Source organism: Nyctereutes procyonoides, unplaced genomic scaffold (genome assembly GCF_905146905.1).
Source record: "Nyctereutes procyonoides isolate TBG_1078 unplaced genomic scaffold, NYPRO_anot_genome, whole genome shotgun sequence".
NCBI lineage: Eukaryota > Metazoa > Chordata > Mammalia > Carnivora > Canidae > Nyctereutes > Nyctereutes procyonoides.
In genome coordinates, this window is record NW_026575043.1 from 17,361,633 (window position 1) to 17,370,580 (window position 8,948).

At 36.2% G+C, this 8,948-nt stretch overlaps 1 pseudogene; it reads left to right on the forward strand.

Moving 5' to 3' along the window:
• Positions 1-3,966: 3,966 nt before the first annotated feature.
• LOC129508142 (40S ribosomal protein S25-like) lies at positions 3,967-4,398 on the forward strand (annotated as a pseudogene).
• The last annotated feature ends 4,550 nt before the right edge of the window (positions 4,399-8,948 follow it).

Sequence of the window (8,948 nt, forward strand, 5' to 3'; positions counted from 1 at the left end):
AACTGTACATCAGAATCTATAGGAAATAATGAAAGTAGTGATGAGAGAAAAATCTAAAGTTTCAGAAACTTACATAAGTGAAAATTGAATAATAAAGATAAATTAGATTCTTTACAAAAAAAACTGCACAAAAAGGATCACAAATTGAAATAAAAGCAAGCAGCAGGGAAATATTAAAGATACGGGTGAATTTAATGAGACATAAAATAGAATAAAATAAGCGCACCTGGCTGGCTCAATTGGTAGAGCATGCAACTCTTGATTTCAGGGTTGAAGGTTCAAGTCCCACTTTGGAGGCAGAGATTACTTTAAAAAATAAAACAATAATGTAATATAAATAAAATAATTGTTTCTTGATTTTTTTAAAAAAACAACAAATTAGTAGTTAAAGTAATCAGTAACTATAATGAGAAGCACAAATCCACAAAAGAAATGATGAGTGGGAAACATACATTTAAAAAAAGAGAATTTTGGGGATCCCTGGGTGGCGCAGCGGTTTGGCGCCTGCCTTTGGCCCAGGGTGCGATCCTGGAGACCCGGGATCGAGTCCCACGTCGGGCTTCTGGTGCATGGAGCCTGCTTCTCCCTCTGCCTGTGTCTCTGCCTCTCTCTCTCTGTGTCAATCATAAATAAATAAAAAAAAAATTAAAAAAATAAAAAAAAATAATAAAAAAAGAGAATTTTGGGGAAAAAAAGTCATAACCAACTACGCATAACTCTTTTCAAATGAACTTGAAAACCAGATAAAATGAGTAATTTCCTAGAAAAGTCTAATTTAACAAAACATTGGCCCTCATAAAAATAAGATACATAAATATGTCCATTTGTATAAAAAGAAACAAAACTTTCGAACTACCACACAAAAAGCACCTGAACTTAAATACTCAAAGACCAGATAGTACAACTCCAGCACATATGAAAAGAAGGAAGACCTAATTTTAAAATACATTAGTGGGTCACCTGGCTGACTCAGTAGGTAGAGCATGAGACTCTTGATCTCAAGGTTGTGAGTTCAGGCCCCATACTGGGTGTAGAGATTAATAAAAATAAAATCTTAAAAAAATATATTAGTATAAGATTGCTATCTAAACCTAATAAAGAGCAGCCTGGGTGGCTCAGTTGGGTAAGCATCTGACTCTTGATTTCAACTCAGGTCATAATCTCAGCATCCTGGATAGAGCTCCATATCAGGCTCTTTGATCAGTGCAGAGTCTACTTGGGATTCTCTCTCTCCCTCTGCCCCTCTCTCTGCTCACACACACACTATCTCTCCCTCTCTCAAGTAAATAAATAAAATCCCTAAAAAAGAAAACTATAGACCAATCTTATTTATGCATGTTGATACAAAAATCTAACAAAATGGAAAAAAAAACCAACAATACATTGAATAACATGAGACAAGTGAGTAGAATATATTGCAGGAAGGTAACGATGATTCCATATTAGGAAATCTAATATAATTCACCATTTAATTGATTTATGGGAAAAATTATAATTTTCTTCAGCTATCAACAAATTTTAGTACCAATTCCAGAGTAAAGCATTTAGCCAAGTAGGAAATGGAAACTTCCTTGATACCATAGCATATGTGTATATGTGTTCTAAAGCCAGCGTCAGAACCCTGGTGCAAGTATATGGGGAAAGGAGGAAGGGAGTGAAGGGACTGTGGGCAGAAAATCTCAGAATACAGAACAATCCTGCTCAACCTTCGCCTGGGCTGGTGGAGAATCTCAAAGCAAAAGCTGCCTGTTGGGATAACTTTATGTCCACCTGGAATGGTCCAGTTGTATTTCTTTCGTGCTCAGTCATTGTGCTTCAGCAGCCTGGGGGAGCTGTGGCTCCTGAATGCATGTCATTGTGGAATTACAAGTGTAGCTACTAGAGGCTGTTATCCAGCTTTTCTTCTTCTTCTTCTTCTTTTTTAAGATTTTATTTATTTATTCATGAGAGACACAGAGAGAGAGATAGAGACATAGGCAGGAGGAGAGGCAGGGGCTCAATCCCAGGACTCTGGGATCATGACCTGAGCCAAAGGCAGACACTCAACCACTGAGCTACCTAGGTGCACCTATCTAGCTCTTCTTAAGGGAGATCTGAGTTGAGTATCTCCATGACCATGAGTGACTATTTTATTCAATAAAATAAAAGATTATTAAATTCAACCATACAAAAATAAATAGATTTGTATAATACAACAACAACAAATAAGGAAAAATCACATGCAAAGATAACTGATAAACTGCAGGGGGAAACATTTGTCACTGAGAAGGGGCTAATCTATCCTATATATAAAGTGTTATTGACAATGAGATTTACAAAAACACTTCTAAAAGCTAAGAAAAAATGGAGAAATCAGTCATAGACATGGACTACAGAAAATATGCACATATTTATCACAAGAGAAATACAAACTGAAGCTGTTACTTCTCACTTACCAGATAAGCAAGAATCTGAGGATTTGACACTGTTGGTGAGAATATAGGAAGGTAGACATTTTTCTTTATTAGTGGCAGGGTCTTAAATAATACAATTCAGATAAAGGGGGAATTTGGATATTTATCCTTTAATTGAGAAATCTCATTTGAAAGATAGACCTGAAGATACACTTTTAAAAGCACAAAACAACATAGGCACAGGAATTATTCATTGTGGTAATAGTTAAACATCAGAAGCAATCGAAATCCCAACCCATAGTGTGTCACCTGGGTGGCTTAGTCTGTTAAGCATCTGCTTTGGTTCAGGTCATGATTCTGGGGTCCTGGGATTGAGCCCCACATCAGACTCCCTGCTCCCTGGGGAGTCTGCTTCTCCCTCTCCCTCTCTTCCCATCCTCTCATGCTCACTTTATCTCTCTCAAATAAATAAATTTTAAAAAATCCTTTAAATGCCAACCCATAGTGATCTGCTGGAATAAGCCAATGGAGTTCTATGGAGACATAAAACAAGTAAGGAAGGACTCTGTGAAGTACAATGGATTGATATCTACAGCATGCATACCTAGATCAAAATTGCATACATAGCAAGCCACATTTTGGTGCAACAGAATTTTGTGCAACAAAATTAGGATTTTTTTTTTTAAAGAACCCATTATTCTGACTATACATGCCTAGTGGGATGCATTAGGAGGACAAAAAGAACTACAAAGAATGTGGTTTTGTTGTTGGTGGTGGTTATGGATATAATAATTCTAAAACTATGTTTTGGTCGATCTAAATTAAAAATATGTTGATGTAGTTGGGAATCAGTATCATTATTGTAAAGAGGAAAATCAAAATATTAAAAATATGAAATGAGGAAGGTAAGGAAAAGGTAGTGATACTGGATTAGAATCGGAAGTATCAGTATGAATTTGAGGCATTTAAGAAATGACTACTTCCCATTCTTACCACTGAAAGGGAACCAATGATATTCCATAACATTGAACACATCTAACCCTGAATTTTGCCCCTCCAGGGCTCCTTGGAGGATGGCTGATTCCAAGAAAAGTACTGGGTGAGCCTGAAATTTTAGTGCCGGAAAGCAAGCAAGTACTCAAAGATTAATGAGGACATGGCAAAAGTGGCACAAGAGCAGCTTGAAGTGGTTCCCACTGGCCAAATTTGTACATTTTAAGCAAAAAGAACATAGTAGATTATAACACATTAAATAAAAGATATTTTCATGTGTGTAGCAATAACAAAAATGGAAGGTAGCAAGAGAGAAAAAGCTTTTCATCAAAGAAGGCCAACCAAAAAATATAGAAGAATGATCAAATTAGGAGAGAAAAAAAAAAAAACCACTATTTTTCCACCATCGTTTAACAATTAGTTTACTCAAGGTTAATCAGTGGATACTTCATCCATTGATGAAATGTTGTTGGGGATAGGATAGATTACTCATGTAGTCTCAAAATCTAACATAAAGATTATTATTTTCCTTTTTTTTTTTTGTCCGACATCTTAGTGAGGCTGCAGGGGTGGCTGTTGCTCTCCAAGCTTCTCTATGCCGCCCAAGGACGACAAGAAGAAAGATGCTGGAAAGTCAGCCAAAAAGGATGAAGAACAGTGAACAAATCTGGGGGCAAGGCCAAAAAGAAGAAGTGGTCCAAAGGCAAAGTTCGAGACAAGCTCAATAATCTGGTGTTGTTTGACAAAGTGACAGGGAGGTTCCCAACTATAAGCTTATGACTCCAGCTGTTGTCACTGAGAGACTGAAGATTCAAGGTTCTCTGGCCAGGGCAGCCCTTCAGGAGCTCCTCAGTAAAGGACTTATTAAACTGGTTTCAAACCACAGAGCTCAAGTAATTTACACCAGAAACACCAAGGGTGGAGATGCCCCAGCTGCCGGTGAAGATGCATGAACAAGATCCCACCAACTGTACATTTTGGGAAATAAAACTTTATTAAATGAAAAATAAAAGATTATTATTTTCAAAATAGGAAGGGATATTTTTACAGTGGGGAGATATGTTTTGTCATCACCGGTAGTAGGTGCTACTGATGCCTGCCAGATCTCAGTTGCATTTACCCTCCAGATTCTGTGTTGACTGCTAACAGTGCACACCTAGCCATTTCTTCAGATAATTGCCATCTGCCAAAGGGAGCCATCTTGCCCTTAGGCTAGACCCTCTGACAGCAGCACACATCCAATGACTTACTACAGGAGAGTGCAGAAGGCCAGTCACATATGCTTAATATGGGAAACTTTGTGGTGTTATTTATACTCTAAAGTACACTTTTTCCTGCCTTCACCCCCTCATTATGGATCAGATGGAGGTTATACCGTCCCTGAGATCACATTGTTGCTTGCTTCTTTCCTTTCCTTTCTCCTCCTTCACTCATTTTCTTATGCATTCTTTCTGCATAGCACTTCTTCAATAAATCTTATGCACCCTAATCCCTGCTTAGGCTTCAATTCCAGAAAACCCAAACTAAGACATGACCTTAATCAAGTAATCAAACTTAAAGTCATACTAATATGTTAAAATGATAGTTTGTGCTTTGAAATGTTATGCACTTTTTTTCCCAAAAAATACTTAACCTGAATCTAATTATGAAGAACTAATCAGACAAGTCCAAACTGAGGGAGATATTCTATAAGATAATTGACTTAGAGTCTTAAAAATAGTGACAGTGTAATGAGTGAACCAAAAGAAAGAAGAAAAGAAAGAAAGAAAGAAAGAAAGAAAGAAAGAAAGAAAGAAAGAAAGAAAGAGAAAGAAAGAAAGAAAGAAAGAAGAAGAAAGAAAGAAGAAAGAAAGAAAGAAAGAAAGAAAGAAAGAAAGAAAGAAAGAAAAAGAAAGGAAGGAAGGAAGGAAGGAAGGAAGGAAGGAAGGAAGAAGAAAGAAAAAGAAAGAAAGACTGCTATAGCTTATAGAAAACTAAAAATTATTACAAAATACTGTGAGAAATCTTTGGTGAGATACTGAATTTTTGTTTGTTTATATTCAATTATTTGGATACCAGATTTTCAAAAACAAGCTTTTTTTAAAAAAAAAGTTTTATTTATTTATTTGAGAGAGAGAGGGATAGTGAGAGAGAGCATAAGCAGAGGGAAGAGGGAGAAGTAGGCTCCCCGCTGAGCAACAGCCCTTGTGGGGCTCATTCCCAGGAATCTGGAATCATGACCTGAGCCAAAGACAGTTGCTTAACTGACTGAGCCTCCCAGGTACCCCTAAAGACAAATTTTAAAATATGTTTTAGGAACAGTTGGAGGTATTGAAAAATAGACTTACTATAGATAATTTTCTGTGTTAAATGTCTGGAATGTCAACATGTTGGATAATGTCATAGTGTTGAGATTGTATGAGAAGTGTCCTTTTTCTAGGATATATAAGCCATATTTACATGGGAAGTGTCATGATATTTGTAGTTCTTAAATATTTCCAAAAAAATTTATATATATGCATGTATGGAGAGAAAGAGAGATAAAATTGCAAAATTTAAACAATTGATGAAGCATTAAGTGCATTTGCTTATTTGTAGCATTTGAAAATTTCATAGAAAAAATTGGGCAGGGGAGATAGAACAATTTGACCATAACAATTCCTATTGATAATTGTGGATGATAACCCAAAGAATACAATAAATGTGCATGAGTAAATAATTAGTATACTAAATGATTGAGCAGATAAATAAATGGATAAGAAGGAGCAATTCACCACATTAAAGGGAGAAATCACTGTTAGGATACCACTGTAATCACTGCTTAGGAAACCCGCTGATCGATTCTGAAATTAGGAGACAGGGCAGTGGTTGAGAGTCCAACTCTTGATTTTGGCCCAGGTCAGCATCTCGGGTCATAGAATTGAGCCCAGTGTTGGCTCCACACTCAGTGTAGAGCCTACTTGGGATACTCTCTCCCCTCTCTCTCTTTCTCTGCCCTTCCTCACCACCATCCACTCCCACCCCTGCTCGTGCATGTGTGACGTCTCTCTCTCTCTAAAAGAAAAGAAAGAAAAAAGAAAAAAATTGAGAAAAATTTTTAGTTTAAAATATAAGTAAAATCACACAGGCCTTGGACATTTGAAGAGTGATGTTTCAATTCTTTCATATTTATTGGCTTTTTTTTTTTTTAAGATTAAAGATTTAAAGACAGAGAGAGACAGATGCAGAGACACAGGCAGAGGGAGAAGCAAGCTCCATGCAGGGACCCTGATGGGGGACTCAGTCTCGGGACTCGAGGATCACACACTGAGCTGAAGGCAGACATTCAACCGCTGAGCCACCCAGGCATCCTTCATGTTTATTGGTTTAGTCTGTTTTTCCTTTTATTTCCCTCTCCCCATCGATTTTGGTATTTTTTTTCTCTTTCAGGTTTATGAAATTATCTATATTTTCTTATTTTTTGCATTACCCTTTTATGTTAAATTTCTGTTAATGTCTGTAACTATTTCCCCTTTTCATTAGTTGTTTATTTGTATCTCCTATTTTCTATTTTTCTTAATCATCATTATAGTTGTCCACTTAATAATCTTTCCAAAGAAAATTTTTGATTTTTGCTTTTTCCTGATTCCTTATCTAGGAACTTAGCTCATTTGCCTTCAGACCTACTTGTTTGCTGACAAATATTGCATAGATTATTCACAAGGGACCTTGTTACTGCATTAATTCTATTGCTGAGTTCAAAACAGCCCCTGTTCTTGTTTTCCCAAGAACAACACTAGTTTTCATATACAATCTGGGTTCTTTGTTAGCTTTACAAACTATCAGATGATATGTTTATTCTACTTGATATATCAACTTACATGTTGTAATGTCACTATAGAAGAATCCGTTTCTGTTTTTGAGTGGTCTCTACAAAGGGAAGGGTATTTAACTTTCTCTGGAGTATTTCTCCATATCAAGCTTCATATAAGTCTGTTGCTGTATTTTTCTCAGCTAAAACACATCTTTATATTTTTATTCTTAGACAATTTTGTCCATCTTGAAAAAATATTTAGTGTTTATGCTGGAAAACACTGAATATGAGTCTCTTCCAGGCCTTTTAAAATAGAGGTTCCTCCCATCTGCCTATGACACTGATGAGCTGCTAGAGTTCTTTTTTTTTTTTAAATTTTATTTAAATTCAATTAATTAACATATACTGTATTATTGGTTTCAGAGGTAAAGTTCAGTCATTCATCAGTCTTATATAATGCCCAGTGCACATTGTATCACATGCCCTCCTTAATGCCCACCATCCAATTACCCTGTCCACCCCACCTCGCCTCCCCTTCAGCGACCCTCAGTTTGTTTCCTATGATTAAGAATCTCTTACAGTTGGTCTCCCTCTCCAGTCAGGCCTGCTAGAGTTCTATGAAGAAGGACTAAAAAGTTTAGGAACTACCCTTTGGCAGGCTCCACTAGCCATCTGCTGTCACAGAGAAAGTATTGAAACTTTGAAGGAATCTGACTTTTCCTGGTCAACTACCCCACAATCTTAACATGACTTTAAGTATTCAATAATTTTTAAATAGAAATTAACTTTAAAATAGAAATTTAAATAGTGAAACTTCAATAAAATGAAACAAACAAGCTCTGAGGCATGAACTAGTTAGAAGAATGAATAGGAGGCACACAAGGAAAATGCATATTTCTTTAGAGCACAGACCACTAGCTATCGTTGAAGTGTCCAAGAGCTCTGCTTGGAATCAAGTGAATCTGAGTAGCTTTTCTTTGACAGGAAAATGAGAGAATTAGGAAGAAGAGGAAGAAGAAGAGGAAGAAGAAAGATGAAAGAAGAAGAAGAAGAAAAACAAGAAGGTGGAGGAGGAGGAGAAAGAAGAGAATGAAGTGCCTTCACATAAAAATGCATTATATTGATACAATCCTAGAAGAATGTTAGTAAAGAGTTTTATAGCCAAAACAATAGCTGTTGGTGAAATCTTTTAGCAGACTCTGAAATTTTTCTTATACATCCACTTCTTCCTCACAAGTTACTCCAAGCTTTCAATATATTAAAATTAATAGTGGCTGAGATACAAATGTAGATTGCACCTCAATTTTAAATGCACGTCAAACTATTTAATGCAAAAATTCATCTTATAAAAGGAAAAGTCCCAAAATGACAGCTCCCCAAAACCAGGCACATTCCTCAACATTTTGTGCCATTCTTGCCTTTCTAAATCTTGACAATATCACCCTTTTTATTTTTTAGAACTGAGAAAAGCACAACATAACTTGAGATCTGTCCCGTTTCTTTATTCCTTCCCTTACTATTCCAGAATATCATCCCCCCGTGACTGACATTACTATCATTTACCAACATTTTACAGATGATGGTGGAGGAGAATTTGCTGAGATTTTTGAGGATGATGAGAAATGCTTCTAAATCATGGATTCAAGAATAAGCTTCTTTGAACAGGTGGAAGGAAGACCAGACCTTTAATTTTTTTAGATAGCAAGGCTCATATACATCTATGTATAAACAGAATAAAACAGTATGGACTTATTCATTCATTCAATGAATATTTGTTAAGCCTTTATTAT